The sequence below is a fragment of the Odocoileus virginianus genome, chromosome 10 (assembly GCF_023699985.2).
Source record: "Odocoileus virginianus isolate 20LAN1187 ecotype Illinois chromosome 10, Ovbor_1.2, whole genome shotgun sequence".
Lineage (NCBI taxonomy): Eukaryota > Metazoa > Chordata > Mammalia > Artiodactyla > Cervidae > Odocoileus > Odocoileus virginianus.
In genome coordinates this window covers 20,620,247-20,640,209 of record NC_069683.1, presented here as the reverse complement: position 1 = coordinate 20,640,209, position 19,963 = coordinate 20,620,247, and the positions used below count along the sequence as shown (strand labels likewise).

Genomic DNA, 19,963 nt, shown 5'->3' with positions numbered 1-19,963 from the left:
TATCATTTTAATCCCAGCACTCTCTGAATATGCCACCATTTTTAAAAGCCCAGTTTGTCTCTTCTTGTTTTTGCTCTTGTAAACAAGATGTGATTAACAATCTTGTACCTTCATTTTATGCAAAGCTTACACATTTGTTTCAGAATTTCTATAAAATAGTTTCTCAGTTATCAGGGTTTTTTTTACTGTTTATGCTCATTTTCAAATTTTCAACCAGAAGTTTTTATTCCTACCCACATAGTTTGATAATGTTCTCCACATTGAATTATGCACTTATCTGAACTCGAAGACTTCAGAGTAAACATTTGAGAAGTTTCATTTCTACTTGCCATGCCCCATCTTCCTACTTTCTTACCTTAATTGGTCTCCTATCAGGCATGGTTGAATAAGCTTGGCGTTGACACCTGACTTAAGCTGAACGAATGAGATTACCATTCTTGGATACTTGGAATTAGGATGAGGAGATTCTAATTCAGTTTTGTATAGTTTCTTGAGGGAAGGTGGGTAGTCGTCTTTTACCTACTCTGTATAAAAGGATGAGCAAGGAGAATACATATTCTGAAAGAAACTTGGAAAATGTTGCAGAGAGAGGCAGAGGCAGACCAGAAGATTCCTCCAACTTCCCAGTTCTAATTTTCAGTCCTTTGCTGAGATTCTATTGCCATCTTCTCATTGAATACCAAGAGTTAGCCTCTGTATCCTTAAAATCAATTTCTCTCATTTTCACTTGGTTAAATTTGTTCAAATACTTGCATCCAGAGAATCCTGGTTAATGTAGACAACTATTTCCCCTTGATCTTGGCTGCATTTGTAGATTCTAGAGTCTTATAAATAACTTGGAGACATACTGGCTTGTGTTCAAAATTCTGCCTTCTGAATATTACTCTGTACCCTTGTCTGGTATTTTACGATTTACCCTGATTTTTGATCCAGGATGAAGAGCTTTGTCTGATTGTCTGTAGTTATAGCCTCCAACTGACCCCGCCCTGTTCTTCACTGCATTCAGCGGCTCCTTTTCACAACAAACATTTGCACCTAAAACACACTTAGACAGAAAAAGATCCCATTTTCATGTGACTAGCAAAAACAAAGTTTTATGTAAATATAGTTGAGTTTTCATAATAAAAATTTGTTCTAAGAAAGAGGATTATCTTAAGGAAAAGTTAAAAAAAAAAAAAATGGAGAAAAAAAGTCGCATGACAAAATTCCTGAAAGAAAGATGTGGGAATTAGCCTTTCTTGCCAAAAGATTATATATCTTTGAATTTCATGATGTTTTTAATTTAATTTTTAAAAATTGAGTCTCTGCCATTGAGTTTAAAATTAAGAAGGCACTGATGAGATTGTCAATGAATAAACATATGGCAATGGAAATAGTAAGCATTTGTTTGGTAATTTGAAATTCTTTTTGGTATGGTTTCATATTCCCAAAGAAGAATACAGCTATTTCTGATAATATTGAAATGCTAATAAAACATCAGTTTAGTAACTGAGATGTCATTAGAAAGCAATCACCCATGTTTGTTTTAAAAGCTGCTTAGATATTTACATAATATTTTGTTTTGACTTCATAAGAGAAATGATCAAATAAAACTGATGGGTCAATTTGAATAAATGACAAGATTTCTTTTCAAATATATGGTTTCAGTTGCCCAAGATTCTCAGCCAAGTTTGGAAGTTTCCATTGTGAGTAGGACATGCTATTAAATTACCATGGAGGTAAAGACTAAATGATTTGTGATTTATTGGGAGTTTTCTAGCCAAATTGATCCTATGACATTTACCGTAAATCTTTTTCCTTTCCCTTCCAACTATAAGTGCTTGTTTAGGCATTTATCCACTGAATAGCTGTTTATTGAACATTTCATACAAAGCACTGTGCTGGTCAATTTCAGGGGGAAAAAAATCGTACTGAATCCACTATCTGAATGCATATTTATGAACAATTATAACATAGAGAATAAACTGAGAGTATTCTAAGGAATCTTAAGATGACTGGTTTTAAGAGGTCTGAAGACTGACACAGCTGAGGGGATATTGAGACAGGAAATGTATACTCTGTTATCTGGGCTTCCCAGGTGGAGTTAGTGGTAAAGAACCTGCCTGTCAATGCAGGAAACATAAGACATGTGGGTCCCTGTGTCGGGAAGATTGTCTGGTGGGAAGATCCCCAGAGGATGGCATGGCAATCCACTCCACTATTCTGGCCTGGAGAATCCCATGGACAGAGGAGCCTGGCAAGCTACAGTTCATAGTGTCATGAAGAGCTGAGACAGGACTATAGTGACTTAACACACACACATGTTAAAGTTATAGCATATTCATTGCACTACAGTGGTTTCATCTATCCCTCTACAAGCCTTACTTTTGCAGTACCAAATGCAAAAATGATTTAGAAGAAGTATCGTATACTTGTTTCCTAATATATTCTCAACCATAATTTGAGGGCTGGAAAGATGTCTTCTAAATGAAATAATGTTGAAGTTTTGCTTTCTGGACTCCAGAAATAATAGAAATGCTAACTATAACAAACAGTTTTTTCCTGATTTTTACATTAATTTAAAAATATATTAAAAAATAGCTCCTGGAACTACTTTCTGTCTCCTCACTTACAGTTAGGTTAGGACTCTTTTTGAACTCTAGATCCTCTAAGGTATAATTTGCACTGCTCGCTTCTACTTACTTTGAAAACACATCCTTTCCCCAGTGCCATCAACTCTCTTTTATCAGCAATCCTCACACTTCTGAAAGCTTCCATTCTCACCATGTGGCACTGTGTCTTGTAAGTGTATCACACAGTTTTGGGGCAGCTGCAATGATGCCCTGGGGTTATTTTCTTTATGATGGAGAGTTATAACTCTTCCAGAGTCTGTTCCAAGGTGAACTTGACTCCTGTGGTTATCCAACTGCCTCCTTTAGAAGTGTTTCTGAATCATACATGTGACTGCTTCTGAGTCCTTCTGAAGACTACTATGGGTTCTGCAAAGGGCCAGGAAACTAAAATAATGTTATAGGAAAATGATTTTTAGGAAATTTATAAAAGCTCTATTTAGCAATGGACAAGAGCATTAAAAGAAAAAGCAAATCACAATCAAGTAAAAGTTCACTTGAGACTACAAATATATCACTTTGAAAGCCTAATTTAACATATTAAAATGATCAAATCATTTCACAGGACTGATTATCAGTATTTTGAAAATTGCTACCTTGACATTCTATGGAGTGGAGGCAAAGGCTAATAGGCATTATATATTAGAGGCATATATATGTGTATGTATTTATTTATACATTTATATATATATAATGTGTAATAGTAATGTATTTGATATATACATTATATATATGCACACATACACATATATATATAAATTCATTGGTATATTTATCTAATTTCATCTACTGCATTTAAACAAGGAAACAATATTATTAGTTCTTAAAAATATCTATCATCAGTAGTTCTGGCATAGTTTGCATTTACTCTTTCTCTTTTCTCTCTCTCTTTCTATATATATAGTATTAAACTATTATATGTAGTATTAAGCTGTTATATATAGTATATTTTATATATGCCCTAAACTATCTTTTGAAGGATGTTTTCATAGCTAACAGCTTTGGAAGATGAGAGACAGTGTCTCCCTCTGAGGCAGAGAGCAGATTTGCTCCCTGAAGGTTATGATATTGTCTCCCTAAAGGGCAAAAAAAGAAAGAAAGTGAAGTTGCTTAGTCGTGTCCAACTCTTTGCGACTCCATGCACTACCAAGCTCCTCTGTCTATGAGATTTTCCAGGCAAGGATACTGGAGTGGGTTGCCATTTCCTTCTCCAAGGTTGGGAAGATTCCATAGAAGCTCCAAAGCTTCCATATTTCTAAACTGAATCCCTGGGCTCCTGTCTACACACAGCATTCTCTGCCTCACTACTATGGAACATGGTGGAGCAAGAGACCTAATGTGAATGTGAAACTTATTGCCTGCTGTGTCGGGCATAATAAGGTCCTTTGCTTCTGACAAAAAAATCCTGTCTTCCTATAGCATCTATGAAGCTGTGACAGACTAAGTTTAATTTTACAAGTAAAGCATAATCTTAGCTTTGACACTTTGTAGTTATTTATTTTTTTTAGGTTTCTTTTTTTTAAAATAATAAAAGCAATATTTTCTTAGTGCAAGAAGTTTACAAACATGAGGAAACGTGAGAAAAAAAATATATAATCTCTGAACACAAAGAGGGTAACATTGTTATTTTAGCACAAATTTTAATGTTGCCTACATGTATATTTACATGATATCATATACTCATGCTAATAGCATAAATTGCATTTTGCCTACTGCTTTTGTTCCCTAAAATTATATGATGAGTATTTTTGTGTCATTTTTTTAAACATGATTTTGAATATCTGCTTAGTATTCCTTTTATTGTAACTAACTCCTTTATTTACATAATTATTCTTCTATTATTGAACATTTAGGTAATTTAAAGCTTTTACTTATTAAAAATGATTCTACAATGAGCATTTTTTCATACTTTTATTGTGCTTCTCTTTACAAGTAAAAAGGTATCCACAAGATGTAATTGCTAGGTCTCAACAATTTTTCTTTTTTTTTAATGTGTGTTTTAGTTCTCTCATTTTTGAGGCAAAAGTTCCATGTAACCAGAATCTGCATAGGAGATTCTGTAAGCCTTAACCTCATTAGACTCTTTATCTGAGTGAATGGGCTTTATGTTTCAATTTTTCTTGATTGGTTAGTCCAGAAGTATTAATCTGTTTCACAGATTCCACTGAAGTTTCCCTTTTCACCCTTAAATTAGGGAATCACCATCAAATGTACATGAGGTAGTAGATTTACTTTGTTGTTGTACAGTTGCTAAATCTCATCTGACTCTTGTGACCTCACGGACTACAGCCTGCCAGGCTCCTCTCTCCTTAGGATTTCCCAGGCAAGAATACTGGAGTGGGTTTCCATTTCCTTCTCCAGGCTATCTTCTCGACCCAGGGATTGAATTCACATCTCCTGCTTGGCAGGTGGATTCAACACCTGATTTACTTTAGGTGGCTATCAAAATAGATTTCTCTATCAAAATCTATTATTTAATTCTTTGAGTCTTTCTTAACACTTTGAAATAGCTGGCATTAATAGGATGACTGTAGAACTTTGTCTCAATTTGGTGTTGAATGAAAAAAAAATGCACAGCTTAAAATTTGAGAGTGGTGTTTTATTTGGTGTACAATGTCAAGGATGTAGGCAGCATCTCAAGTAACCCTGAGCAAACTGTTCCAAAGAGCAATGGGGACACCATGATATATAGGAGTTTCTGCAGAGACACCTGGTACCAGAAAAGGATTACTGTTAATAAAAAGTGAAAGTGAAAGTTGCTCAGTTGTGTCCAACTCTTTGAGACCCCATGGTCTATACCGTTAATAAAAAGAAAACCAGATGTCTCAAGTTAGGGAATTTAACACTTTTCTATATATAGGAAGCTGCAGGAATCTGGGCTCCCTGAAATTATGATATGCCAGCTCCCTGGGGCCATGATCCTGTGTTTTCACATCCAAAGCTTCCTCAAGCTGCACCTCAGGGTGTGGCCGCCATCTGATGGCTGCCTGATGGCAGGTAGTCTCCTGAGTCCCCTCAGGCATCACCACTGTGGAAATGGCGGTGCAATTGCCGCTGACTGTGACACCCTTTGTTTATGAATATGGCAGGCAATATTTTATTTCTCAATGGATTTGGAATGGATTTGTTCATTACCCTAGAATTAATGTCATGGTGATTGCGCTTTACCAAATTAAATATTTATTTACTCCCCACCCGAAGCCTCTCTGGGGAGTGCTCTCATTTCCACACCTCTCTGATGCCTGCCGCATCCTTTGCAAACATGACCGTCACTTTTCTAGGAAAGTTTACCTGCCATTTTGACAACTGATGGTATATTGTGATAGTTTAGGCTCTAAACCCTAGAGGTAAGGTTTAGACTCTAATATACATATCAAAGATCAAATTTTCTGGTTGTATCCAAAATATCAGTCACTTTGCCTCTTCCTAAATCAGTATGAATTGCCACAGGGTCAGGCAGCTGACATTGTGGGGCCGCGTAGTACTGGGCCATTAACGACCTGTGAGGCAGAAGACAGACGAGCTCCAGGCTGGGCTGGGCTGTGCGGTGCTTATTCGCTCAGTCGTGTCCGACCCTGTGTGACGTTATGGACTGCAGCTCGCCAGTCCATGGGGTTCTCCAGGCAAGAGTACTGGAGTGGGTTGCCATGCCCTCCTCCAGGAGGCTCCAGGTTAGGCCTTTACAACTAGCCACTTGTTTGTACTTCAAGATGGAAATAATAACAGGAATAGGGCAAAGTTAGTCTCTACTTCCTCTAGACACTTTAAGATAACGGCTATGATGGGGCAGAGAGGGACTAAACCCTGTTTGAGTAAAAGATCAAGAGGTCACATATTTCCCATCCTTGGGGCAAGGGAGACACTGTACAAATGCAGAAAGACTCCTTGGGGGTCAAAATGGAGGGGCATCACCCTTAAATCAGTGATGCCAAGGCCTCCCATAGGCCTCTGAGTTGGAATCCATCTTGGAAAGAAATTTGCACACTCAAGTCAGGAAGAGTCTTCTTTGTGGCAGGTTAGGTGTGGAAAAAGATAATTGGTCAAAACAAAGAACAACTTCCCAGGTACTCAGTGGTAAAGAATCCACCGCCAAGCAGAGAGCGGGTTCCATTCCTGGGTCAGGTAGATGCCCTGAAGAAGGAAATGGCAACCTACTCCACTATTTTTGCCTGGGACATCCATGGTAGGCTAAGTCCATGGGGTCACAAAAGAGTCGACATGACTTAATGACTAAACGACAACAAAACAAACAGCCAGAAGAACAGTCCTATGTAAATGATTAAACCACCTCTTTGCCATGCTCCTCCTCACTGGGGGGACACCCACACCCTTTTTGTCTAGATGTGTATCTCAGCCTGGCTTCTGTCTTAAATAAACTGTTTCTCTCTGTGCTCTCCCATTTGTTGTGCTGTGTCTCTAATAATAGCCTGTCTTTACAATTTTTGCCTTCTTGACACATTCCTGCTTTCAAATAGAGGCATGAACCAGGGAAAATTTGCCTCTGACCTCTAGCTCTTGCTGGTGGCTAGAATTCCTAGTCTTCATACAGGCTGATGATGGTGGTTGTTTAGTTGCTAAATCATATTTGCAACCCCATGGACTGCAAACTACCAGGCTCCTCTGTCCATGGCATTTCCCAAGCAAGAATACTGGAGTGGGTTTCCTTTTCTTTTCCACTTCCTACAAGCTGCTACTGCTACTGCTAAGTCGCTTCAGTCATGTCCGACTCTGTGAGACCCCATAGACGGCAGCCCACCAGGCTCCTCAGTCCCTGGGATTCTCCAGGCAAGAACACTGGAGTGGGTTGCCATTTCCTCCTCCAGTGCATGAAAGTGAAAAGTGAAAGGGAAGTCACTCAGTTGTGTCTGACTCTTAGCGACCGCATGGACTTCAGCCTACCAGGCTCCTCCATCCATGGGATTTTCCAGGCAAGAGTACTGGAGTGGGGTGCCATTGCCTTCTCCATGCCATCTACTGCTACAAGGATTAAATCAGGTGCTGTTGCAGATGCTAATTTTCAACACCCCCTGAAACAAGTTCAGAGGGAAGTGTAGAAATGAGATACTCTTTGTGCTGGGAAAAACTGGCAGAGTGGGTCTTCAGATGGTTAGATGTTTTCAGGAGCTGATATTATGAGCCTAATTCCTGTGTCCCCTCAAATCTAGAAAGCACTAAAATCCATGGTGATGATTGCTCCCTGTGACTAGCAGAAAACTCCTGCAAAAATATATATGTGTATATGTACACATATATATATGTATGTATGTATATAATATTCCCCCCTGCCTTATTGGATCAATTTTTCAGGGCTGTCTGAAGTGCTGTCTCCCAGTCTGCAGTCCTCGTTTTGCCCCAAATAAAACAACTTGCAACTTGCACCTTGCGCTTTTTTTTGTTGTTAATTCAACACCAACTCTGAAGATACTGCTCAACCATGACAATTTTTAAGGGGGAAACAATCTCAGTTGATTAAGGCAGGAGGTCAGATTCTTCATCATTTTTCCATTGCGTCATGGGACGCTGTTTTGCTCTCCTGGTTTGACTGTAACTGGATGTTCTCTTGCCCATGTGGTCTGCCTGAAAATTTACTAAGGGGTTGCTAGGGGCAGTGAGGGGCTTCCCAGGTGGTGCTAGTGGTAAAGAAGCTGCCTGCCAATGCAGGAGACGTAAGAGACTTGGATTTGATCCCTGGGTCTGGAAGATCCCCTGGAGGAGGGCATGGCAACCCATCCCAGTATTCTTGCCTTGAGAATCCCAATGGACACAGAAGCCTGGCAGGCTACAGTCCATGGGGTCACAAGGAGTTGGACACAACTGAAGTGACTGAACATGCACAGGGGTTGTGATTCAGTCATCCTCTGACTACTCAATTCTTCATTCTTATTCCTTCTAATCCAGGCAAAGAATCAACAAGTTAGGTAAGCTTTTGTGTATACTTAGAAAAACAGAAATTAGGAGCCAAGTTACATGTTGCCTAAATATCTCATCTTTATGATTAAGGTTTAAGGAAAAAACAAGCAGCTCTTTTGCCCCTTTTCTTTCTTGTAGAAAAGGAGCAAAGGAGCTGCTTACACATGTGTCAAGGCGAACCTTGCACTGCGTAAAGTTATAGGCAAAGGAAACTTAATTCAAGAATACTGCAATAGAGCAGAGGGCCCCAGAAATCTAAGGTCAACTCCACTGAAAGGAAAAGTGAGAGGTGTACACTTTGTCTGTTTTTCTTTTTCTGTTTTTCCTCTCTTGCTCTCTCTTCCTCCCTCTCCTGTTCTTTTTTATTTTTATTTTTTTAAGCAGGGGAGGGAGCTAGTAGAAAGCTTAGGAGGAGGCTTGCACCCCGAGTTACTCCTGAGTTTGCAAATGGTTTTCTCTGTGATCAGGCTTTCTGTGTTTGCTGATTTGCACCCGCTGAAATGACATTCCTTAACAGAGACTAGGCGATACAGGTCTTAATCTTTCTTGATGATTATCTTTCAAAGAAATTTCTTCTAGGTCCTTGAGAAAGACATTCCTGGTCATAAAACTGGAAAGAGGATTTTTAAAAAGATTTTCATATAGCTCAAAGAAACAAAAACAAATATATCAGAGAGAGAAAGAATTTACAACTGTAAGTTTTCTAAAGTAAATGTTCTAGGAAAAGGGAAGCTGGGGCCTGTAGTCAGGAAGATTACCTAAATTTTAGTCCAGCTAACGGAGAAGGTGATGGCACCCCACTCCAGTCCTCTTGCCTGGAAAATCCCATGGATGGAGGAGCCTGGTAGGCTGCAGTCCATGGGGTCGCAAAGAGTTGAACATAACTGAGCTGCTTCACTTTCACTTTCATGCATTGGATAAGGAAATGGCAACCCACTCCAGTGTTCTTGCCTGGAGTCCCAGGGATGGGGGAGCCTGGTGGGCTTCTGTCTATGGGGTCATACAGAGCTGGACACGACTCAAGGGACTTAGCAGCAGCAGCAGCAGCAGTCCAGCTAAGGAGAATCGTAAGGTCTTCTTCATCACATGAGTCTTCGTAATTTCATAGAATAAATTACAAAATAAAACTACTTCTCCCCCATATATACAGAATTGACAACTATTTCTGTTGGATGAATATTCTCAGAAGTTCAAATTATACCATTACAGGCATTTGGCAAGAATTAAAATATAACTATTAAATAACAAGTCACTTTTGTATTGTTTAGTAAAATAGAGAAGCTTAGTACACGTAGTATTTCTCTGTCATTAATCAGCTGGTTTTAGGTACTAATCCTTTAATCTTTGATTTACTTTATTCTGTTCCTTCCTTCTGTTGGCCGATAGCCATTCTGGGTGGTGGCTCCTATAGATTCTTCATGTTACAGTCACTTTCATGATTTGGAGCCTGAGACATCAGACATTAGTGAGAAATGGATGGTCATTTATGTCAAAACTCTTCATCTTTGTCACTGTTGTATTTCACACTTTGGCAGTTCATGTCCCAGGTTTTCTTGTCATGCTTCTTGCTTGACTGTTGTGCTTTTCTCTTTAATAGGAACTAACTTGTTCCTGTATCTTCATCTTGAATATGAGCCTACGTGCTTAAAAATATAGTGGCTGACTTAGACTTGTGAAAGTCTCTCAGTTGTGTCCGACTCTTTGTGACCCCATGGACTGTCCAGGCCAGAAAACTGGAGTGGGTAGCTTTTCCCTTCTCCAGTGGATCTTCCCAACCCAGGAATCGAACCAGGGTCTCCTATGTTACAGGTGGATTCTTTATCAACTGAGCTATCAGGGAAGCCCATAGTGGCTGAAGGTGAAACAAAAATCTGTGATTGTCCCAGGCTGATTCCACATTTTGCAGAATAGAAGAGTAAGTATTTGAAGATCAAGTATACTCTCTAAGGTTATAATAGTTTATTATATGGATGAGATTTTCACATCAGTTGAGTGGAATTTTCTTATGTATGTGAAGTTAACTTAATTAGCATATAGTTGGTTTTAAAATTATAGTATAAATTTATATTCATCATTTGAAATAGAATGAGGACACTTTTTAAATTTATGGGACAACAAATTATCACTGATAACATTTATTATTTTTAAAAAGAAAGACTCTAGAGCTTCAGTTTTTACTTCTGTATGCTAGGAATAATGTTTGATTATTAAATGTTGCTAAAAAAGTAGTGGATGCCTACGAGGAAAAATAAAAGCATCTTAGAAATAGATCTATAATGAATATTGGGAAAGATAAGTATTTTCACTTAAATCTAAACTTTTTGCAGTAATATCTTAAAAACAATAATATTAAAAATATAAAAAGAATAAAAATCACTTAAATCATCAGTCAGTGGCATGGTGTTTGTTACATGATTATGGATGTTTCATCAGAGAAAACATAGCTTGCCTCCCTGAGATAAAAATACGTGCTCTCTTCATTCCATGGAGACAATTGCTTTTGGCTTTGTTATAAATAATCCTGTTACCAGTCTCTCATAGTTCAAAAACATAAGTAATTTTTCCTTTTATAAGGCAGCAAGCATAGAACACTGATGAAATTGACTTGCAGATATGGAGATAAACTTGGTTATATTATAGAAAGATTTTAAGAATAGTTCAATTTGGATAATGGAAACTAATTGACTGTATGCATTACTAACTTTAACATAAAATGAAAATTTTGATAGAGCCGTGGGTGCCAGAATATGGCCATAATATCCCAGACACATATCCTTGAACTAGATTGGATAAAGTACATACCTCATAATATAGTCTAAAAGCAACATTTACCTGACAGAAATTTAAATAAGAACTAGACTATTGTATGACATTCAAAATCAAATTTCTATCACATCACTTTCAAACTGAGTTGAAGTTGCTTCATAATCTTCAATTACTTACTATCTTTAATCTTTAATTTAGTATCTTTGCTCTTATAGAAAAATTAATTAAATTACACTCATTCATTCATGTATTCAGTTGATAAATAGAACTGGGTTAGAGTTCAAATAGGATAATTAAGACATCATTGGATAATGATGATTAGAGAGTTCTAAGTTTGAATTCTAGCTCTGCCATCTGTAAATTATGCTAATGCTTCTGTAATAATTAAATAATGCAATGCATTGTCCACTGATATCTGCTGATATTATTTTCTTGTTATGAAGATGTCAAGCCTAACATGTGGTCGAGTGATTTGAGGAAGCAGCCTAGTTTTCAGTATTTCTCATGTTCTCCCAGATAGCTGGGATCCATTTTACTGCCTTGTCACCTAGTGTTCTGATAGTCCTTCACCATTTTCATGCTGCTTTTGAATACACAGACACAATTCTACTTTTTCCACACCTTGCTGGGGCCATAGGGGAATCTCAGGGAGATCAAACCAGCCATGCAGCCGTTCTCTCCGTGAGGTCGTCAATCCTTCCCGGGCTTTATTGAGAGAGAAAGCAAAGGTCTCCTGTCCTTGGGTTTCAAAAGCAAGTGTTTCTATCCCTGCTTTCCTCCAAGCTTGAGTCAGGATGAAGAGGGATGTGGGAGAGTAGAGCCAGTTTGGGAAACAGAGTCCCTTTTCAAGAGCCTGTTAGCATTTATTCCCTCCAGGTTTCTTTTAACTTGTCTCCCACCTAGTCAAGGGATTCTCAGGTGGCCCCAGTGGTAAAGAACCCCACCTGCCAGTGCAGGAGACCCAAGAAAATCACGTTAGCTCCCTGGACCAGGAGGATCCCTGGAGGAGGAAATGGCAACCCATGCCATTATTCTTGCCTGGGAAATCCCATGGACAGAGGAGCCTGGTGGGCTAGAATCCTTGGGATCACAAAGAGTCGGACATGACTGAGCATGCATACATACCTAGTCAAGGACCTCAATTACTTGTTTTTTTAATTAGTCAGAATAATAATTATAGATTCCCTTTTATGTTTTTCTCTAAATTTCATTTTACTCATGACCTCAAATTCAAAACCCTTCTGCTGTACTTCTGTTAAAACAGTTCTTTCATAAATCAGTGCATAGGAACTAGAAGCTTCCTCCAATGGGAAGAAATTCAAGAGCACCAACAAACATGAAAGGCTGTACAGGTATGTGTTTGTATATGTGTACATACATATTTGCATGTATGAGTATTCACGCATGTGTTTGTGAGTTTGTAAGCACGGTGTATAAAATGCTGGTAGTTAAGAAAGAAGGATACCATTAAATAGTTTTCAAACAGTATTTCATCATATCAAATGGATGTACCTACTCTTCCAATTCAAGATTTCCAACTCTTCTCAACAGCTGCAACCTGTAAGATGTAGTGTAGACAGTGAAAAACCAAAGAGCTCAAACCATTAATGTTTGTGTTTCTGACTGTATCACTCATAGCACTACATTAATTCAAGAATCATTCCAACTGTTCATTCATGAATTATACTTGTGGTGGCAAAAATCACTGAGGATCAGGAGATATTGCTTAACCTTATTTCTGCACCTTATGATTAATGATTACAAAGTAATTCTTAACAAAATAATTTAATTTCTGATTAAAAATGGTATTGAACAGAATTAATTGCTACTATGAGAGATTACTATAACTAGGCATAATATTCTTGATTTCAATAAAATATCAATATATTTTTGTTTACCATAAAACATAGATTGTTTAACAATCATGTATATAAATGCTAAGATGTGAGCAGCCATAGTGATTTTCTATAATTCAGAAAGTTCAGTTTCATTGACCATTATTCTGAATCTTATAGGACTTGACTTCTTGATATATGGCTAAATTTTTTCTCAAAAATAGCAAGTAACCTTCCCCTGATGGTAGGCAGACACATTGGCAAGTATGTCAGAATAGTCAAGACAATAGGTAAGGTAGAAAACAGTTGAAGAGGATATAAAAAACTCTGGAGTAGAATTTGTATATGGAACTGTGCCATTCTGAAGGAGCTTCCTTTAAATTGGGTATACTACCAATTAGATACCCAAATGGAGGTAAAACAGTCACCAGTCCACCCCATGCCTATTTAATCTACTTTGTCTGGTTACATGGCATCACCACTCACCCCCGCTTTCATCACTCACCCCTTTTTATTCATTACGGGTTACCTCAGCTATTGCATCTTTGAACACAAGAGCACATATTATAAAATCTAGGGCCCTTGGGGTCGTTAATATGGCCAAGAGTTTCAAGTGGCTTTATCTCAGTTCATCTCCAACCACCAAAAGAAGCTGACCATCTAGATATAAATTCTTAATAATACCAGACACAATTACTTGTAAAATATCTAAGAGTTTGAAATTTCTATTTTTAGAGTTAAAGGTCTTTTCTTCCTAAAATATCAATATGGACTGCTTTTTGCAGACTTTGAAGATGATATTCTGACTTGATTTTGAATCTTTAGCCTTCTTTCTTTTCATCTTCTCCTCATATTACCATTTTTATACTATATGATTTATTTCCTGGAGTTACATACACATTTCATTAAAAAAGGTCAGAGAAACAATAATCACATCCAAATCTTCTGAATCTTAGAGCATGTACTCAGCGTATTTTCCAAAACCTTCAGGGCTTTATCATATTAGATTTTGAAAGACAATTTGTGAGATAAGAGAGTAATTATAGATGTACTTATGTATTTCTTCTTCCATTTATATAAGACCCTCAAGGCCATCTTTAAGTTTTAAGTAGTCTGAAGTATGATGAAAGACAGATAGGGAATGGTGTCTTTTTATCTGAAGGTATAGCCTTGTCATAAAGTTTCATGGACTTTGGAAAGTCGAGGTTAAAGATAATTTAGTTATTAATAGGAAATGTAGCTTTCATCAAGTCTTGAATTTTCATTTGTATGATCATTTTACAAGTGGGACAGAAAACTCTGTGATAATTATGCATGCAAAGTGTATGTGTTTATGAGTGAATTACTTATCAGCAGACACTAAACATTTGTTTTATGAGGTAAACATTACTTTGAAGCTAATGTCTAAAAAGAATAGACTTATAAGTGTCTCCTTTTTTCAACAATGATGTAAAAAATGTCTAATTTCTTTCAACCCAAGGGTCTGATTTATCAGCATTGTCCTCATTAGTTGTTTTTGTTATTTTAATAGTTTATTTGATACAGCTATTTAGCAGCAGTTAGGCAGCTCTAACAAAGACAGTGTATCCAAAATAAGTCATTAGGGCATTTCTGCAGTCACAAAGCTTTTGTATATTTGCTGCTAAAAAAATTGGTAATTATTCTGATTAGACTACAAGATTAATTTGCTAAACTGCCATTAACTACAAAGTTTCAACTACAGTGAGTGTCAGCCCTGACAATTATTTTCTTTTTCATAAAGCAAATATCTGGCTTCAGCTCCGATTGCTGAAACTCCATTTCAAAGAGGCATTCCTTCAAACTCAAGGAAACACCTTGCCAACCACAAACTAGATCCAGAGTCCAGCAGCCTCACCCACTGAAGATCCTTTGTTTTAGAAATCTTGGTTGACTTACATAGCTGTCCATTTGGGCCACTTGGTTATTCTCCTCCCAGCCCTTTAAATTCCCCACTCTTGTGATGTGATTTCACTAACAAAGAGTGAGCCCACTAACGAAGAGTGAGCCCTGACCCCTACCCTCAACCTCAATGAAAGCAAGATCCCCAGGCCTGAGTGCTCTCTCTCCTTCTCTCTCCCCACCCTAGAAACCTCGTTGTGTTGCCATAGGTGCCAGAAAACCATGTACAAATCCTTGTGTCCTGGTCTTTTGAAATAAAATGAAGACTTAAGAGTTAATTGGAAAATGCGAAGATGTAGAAATAAAGAATAGTTGTTGGACTAAGGAAATGGTAACAAGTTAGATTATAATTCTGCCACCTAGCAGAATCATCAAAGGCCGAACATATATAGATAGATAAAGATAGATAGATATTTATATATATTAGGTCCAACACACATCCCTAAGTTGTTTTTACAAGAAGTAAATTCCTTCCAGGTAAAAACTGCTGACATTAAAAAAACATAGAAGCTAGATTGGTTGAAAACAAAAAATTGATGATGCTTGAAACTTCACCTTGATGCCAACCTATCCAAGAATTGCCCATGAGCTAATCACACCCTGCTTCTTGAATGGTAGATAGCCCTGCATATAGGCTCAGATGGTAGAGAATCTGCCTGCAATGGAGGATTCCCAGGTTCGATCCCTCGGTCAGAAAGATCCCCTGAAGAAGGGAATGGCTACCCACTCCAGTATTCTTGACTACAGAATTACATGGACAGAGGAGCCTGGCAGGCTATAGTCCATGAGGTCACAAACAATTGGACATGACTAAGCGACTAACACACCCTCTCTGGTGTGGGTCACATGGTCTTGAAGGCACTAGACCACTGTGGTTCTCTTTGTCTGGCAAAGGAATAAAAACTACTCTCTTTTCTATTTCACCCAAAACTCTGTCTCCACTTTCTATTCCACTTTTCTATTCAATACTGGTGAATTAAGGTCAAGTTTTGGCAACATGCTCTGCACATTTCAGAACCTGAGCATAATAAATCTTTGCTTTTCAAAATTTCCAGATGGTAACTGCTGACGGGCATCTTATAGTCTCAAGAAATCCAAGGTCTGGTTCAGCCATAACACTGATTATGGACAGGCTGAGATCAACATGAAACAGTGAGAACACAGATTGTGCTGTTCACATTCCTTGATTTCATCCACACTCTCCCCACAGAATGCCCCCAACTAAGTTTCAGAATAATTCTGAAAGAAAAGAGATTTTTTGTGGATGACAATATCCCCATGATATCCATCCAGTTTAAAAAATTACACATATTTTTCATAATTCTATCATATTAAAGGAAATGAACTACAAATATCAAGTATTTGCTAGATCTGCTTTCCTATTTCAATGAAAAATTAATTAGTAGATCTAAGAAAGAAATGGAAAATTTTATTTGAGCCAAATTGAGGATTGTAACCTAGGAACAGCATCATAGAAAGCTCAGAGAACTGTTCCACCAGTTGGAAGTCAAAGGACAGTTATATAATTTTTTTGAAACAGAAGGGTATGAATTAAATTGTGTACTAGTAAGAGTTTACACAATCCAGATCTGCAAGTACAAAGTGGTAGGTCATCATGACCCCTTGCAGGATTAAGAAGGAATGTTGTCTTTGAAGGAGTTGTATTATGGTTGCTAGGAGAATGTTGCTTTTTATGGTTGAACAGGTGTTCCTGCTGATGCAGAGGTCTGGTTGATGTATAATGCAGATACAATGCACAGAAGAGGGGACAAGGAAGTCAAAGGGCAGAGAGTTTTTATTTTTATGTCTTTCTTACCTTACCATAAAATATGCATTTTTACTTCACACCTGGATTGTGTGAATTATCAGCTTCCATTTTATTAAGACACAACTGAAAAAATTATTCAAGGCCAATAATTCTCCTCTAGAAAACCTATTTCTAGACACATTATATTTACTTCACTTTATATTTGTGGAAGGAAGTTAATATAAAGAATGGTATGAAATAACTTTTCAAAGAAAAAAGTGCTTGAATAGAACTCTCTAGTATAAAATTTACATGTGATCAAAGTTTCTTCAGGATGATATAAATTAATTTTTATTTGGAACATATCTAGATAAAGAGATTTGCATTTTTTAAATCCTGAATTAAATCTGTCAGAAGACAGAAAGAATATCAATGTACAGCAGTTTTTTGTTACATATGCTAACAGTTTTTTACATTGTGTGTTTATTTTTATTTCAAATAGCCTCCTGACTTATATTTGGATTTTGAATTAGTGGTTTCCCTTTATTCAGAAAATGTAATTTTTATGTTTTAAAATCTGCCAATTTTCCCCAGTTATAGCTTGAAGTGTTTATGTCCCTTTATTCATCAATCGTATTTTGTTATTATGGGCTGCATTACATTTTTCATTTACCACCCAATCACTTTTAAAGTTGAAAATTATTATATGTAGATGTAAGTGTTTCATGAATATGGCATGGATATAGCACAAAAGCAGTATAAACTGAGACAAAGAAATGTTTTTGTTTTTTGGTTTAGTGATTTAGATCTATTTAATGTGATCAAGTGAAATTCATGTGTATTATTGTAAAGAAGTATACAGTCCAAAAATGTCATAAATGTTACATTTTCTTATATCAATTTAACATTTGATACACCCATGAAATACAAAAAATCAAAATAAAGCATCCATCAATTCAGATCTCTCTGAAATATCCCTTACCCTTTTACTACTTGGAATTGGAATCTGGCAGTTTCTAATCATCAGTTTCCCTAAAAATAATCACAAAGGGTGTACATTGAAAATAATGTCAATCAGAGATAAATTTCAAGGAAATGCTTCTGTACATTGGGTCAGTATTTTAGATCTAGAGTTTGTATTTTGACTGCTTTTAAAAAAACTAAGTAATGTATTTTTAAGACAATATCAGTGTATAATAAGGTGGCCTCTTCATAGTTAAAGTAACTTAGATCTAATTCTTTAGAGAGAATTAGAATCATGAATTTAAATTGGCCGTAGGCCTTTAGCAAACATGATTCAAGGAGAAGATAAAATATACTTGGGCATTGGGTCTTGCTCTCTTGCTGCTTTAGAGAACTCCTCACGAACAGGCCAGAAGTAGTCTAAAGGGTAATAGGGCATAAGTGGTCAAATCATCTCTTCATTTAACTACCATGGAACAGTCATTCGACATTGTGTGACCTGGTGTGAAAGACCCAGGCCCAGACAAGCTGGCCAAGATGAGAATAATTTCCAGCCTAGTGAGCGATTATAAATTTTTTTTGTTGTTCTTGTTTGTTTGTTTTGTGATCTTGGGGTGGGGTTGTTTGCATCAAAACTGAAGCAGTGTAATAACTAGGCAAATACCTGTGTCAGGTACTAAGCAATGTGCATATAACATCAGGTTATAGTTATACATGTTGGAGTTTTGCCTTATTGGAGAAATCTTTCCTTTGGGAAAAAAAAAGGTGGAGGTTATTTTGCTCTACAAATAAGATTTTTGTTAATATTCAAAGCTATTACTTTTCTTCTTATACCCAGGATGTGAACTCACTTCATATTTCACTGATAAAATAGAAAATATCTCACTCAAACTTGTTTCAGTATACTTACTTAAAAATGCTTTTGTACTTTTCATCTTTTTCTCACATTATTAGGTGAGAACCTCAGGTTGCATAGCATATATTGAATGATCACATTTATGAGCATAGATAACATTTTTAGAAAAAGTTAATTATGATTGTGTTTATGTATTAATTATTTCTGTGTTTTTTATGTTTTAATTTTTAAAGATTTCTAATCCCACAAATAATGAACTCTTGGAATTTGGGGAATAAGAGCCATGGATGAATTACAAGTAACAATTTTAAATTATACATAACCCCACATAAAGTTACTCTAATATTTATAATGGAAATAATACTTTATCTTTGATTCTACCAATGACCCTTTGTTCTAAACCCTGGTTAGGTGCTTGGGGCAATGAGAAGACTATGTTCACAAAGTTTCAAATAGCTCAGTTATCACATGTTTTTTAATGAATAGTAAACTTCTACTTCTCTCTCAGTCACTTTAAAAAAGTACATACAGAATGGACATATCAGGTAGTTTTATAATAAAAGTTAGAGTGGCATCCCTTCCCCTTTTCATGATCTTTTTCACCTTCACATTTCCTATGATTATCGTTACCAACGACCACACTTTCTGTCACTGTCATCGACTAGCCTTATGGCACGCTGCTTATGGATTAATTTGCCAGGCCATCTGTTTGATTTTCATAGTCTAAGTACTTCTACATCATATGCCCTGGCAATAAACTGTATTCATTCAGTCAGGAGCATTAGTTTAATCTGTGAAAGATGGAGCAATTTGTCTGGAAATTCCAGCTGGCATAACGCACAGATCAGCACAGGGCAGATGATTTTTGATTCATATAGATGAATGTAATCCTCTTTTTATTATACTTATTTGTGCTTTTCCTCTATATTTTATTGCTTTATTACCATTGTACTTTGTTCTCTTTCTTTTTGATAATAGCATAATATGAGAAAACCTTTTATCTTGTGAAATTATTAGCTATGCCCCCTAGATAGAAACTCACTGTTTTGATGGACTAGTAAAGGTATGTGTGGGGAATCCTCTAGACAGCATCGGTGATATGAATGTTCTTTGGAAAACCCAGTGGTGAGTATGCCTCATACAAGATTGTCCCATTTCTCTGGACAGGTCTGATGCCAGATTTTTAGCTTTCTCCAACCCATCCGGTCTCCAAATACTTACTTTATTCATGGATGCCTCTGTTCATAACATATAAAAGTTAAGTGTTTTGGAAAGTGCTATTCTAGTTAAATTTTGAAATCAACTTTCTGTTATAATAACATGTAAGTCTTCCTTCCCTCATTTATTTATGTACACA

The 19,963-nt window shown here is 36.9% G+C and overlaps 1 pseudogene; it reads right to left on the bottom strand.

Moving 5' to 3' along the window:
* LOC110130132 (ATP synthase subunit d, mitochondrial pseudogene) overlaps positions 1–19,264 on the bottom strand; it is an 82,492-nt pseudogene extending 63,228 nt beyond the window's left edge.
* Between the last annotated feature and the right edge of the window lie 699 nt (positions 19,265–19,963).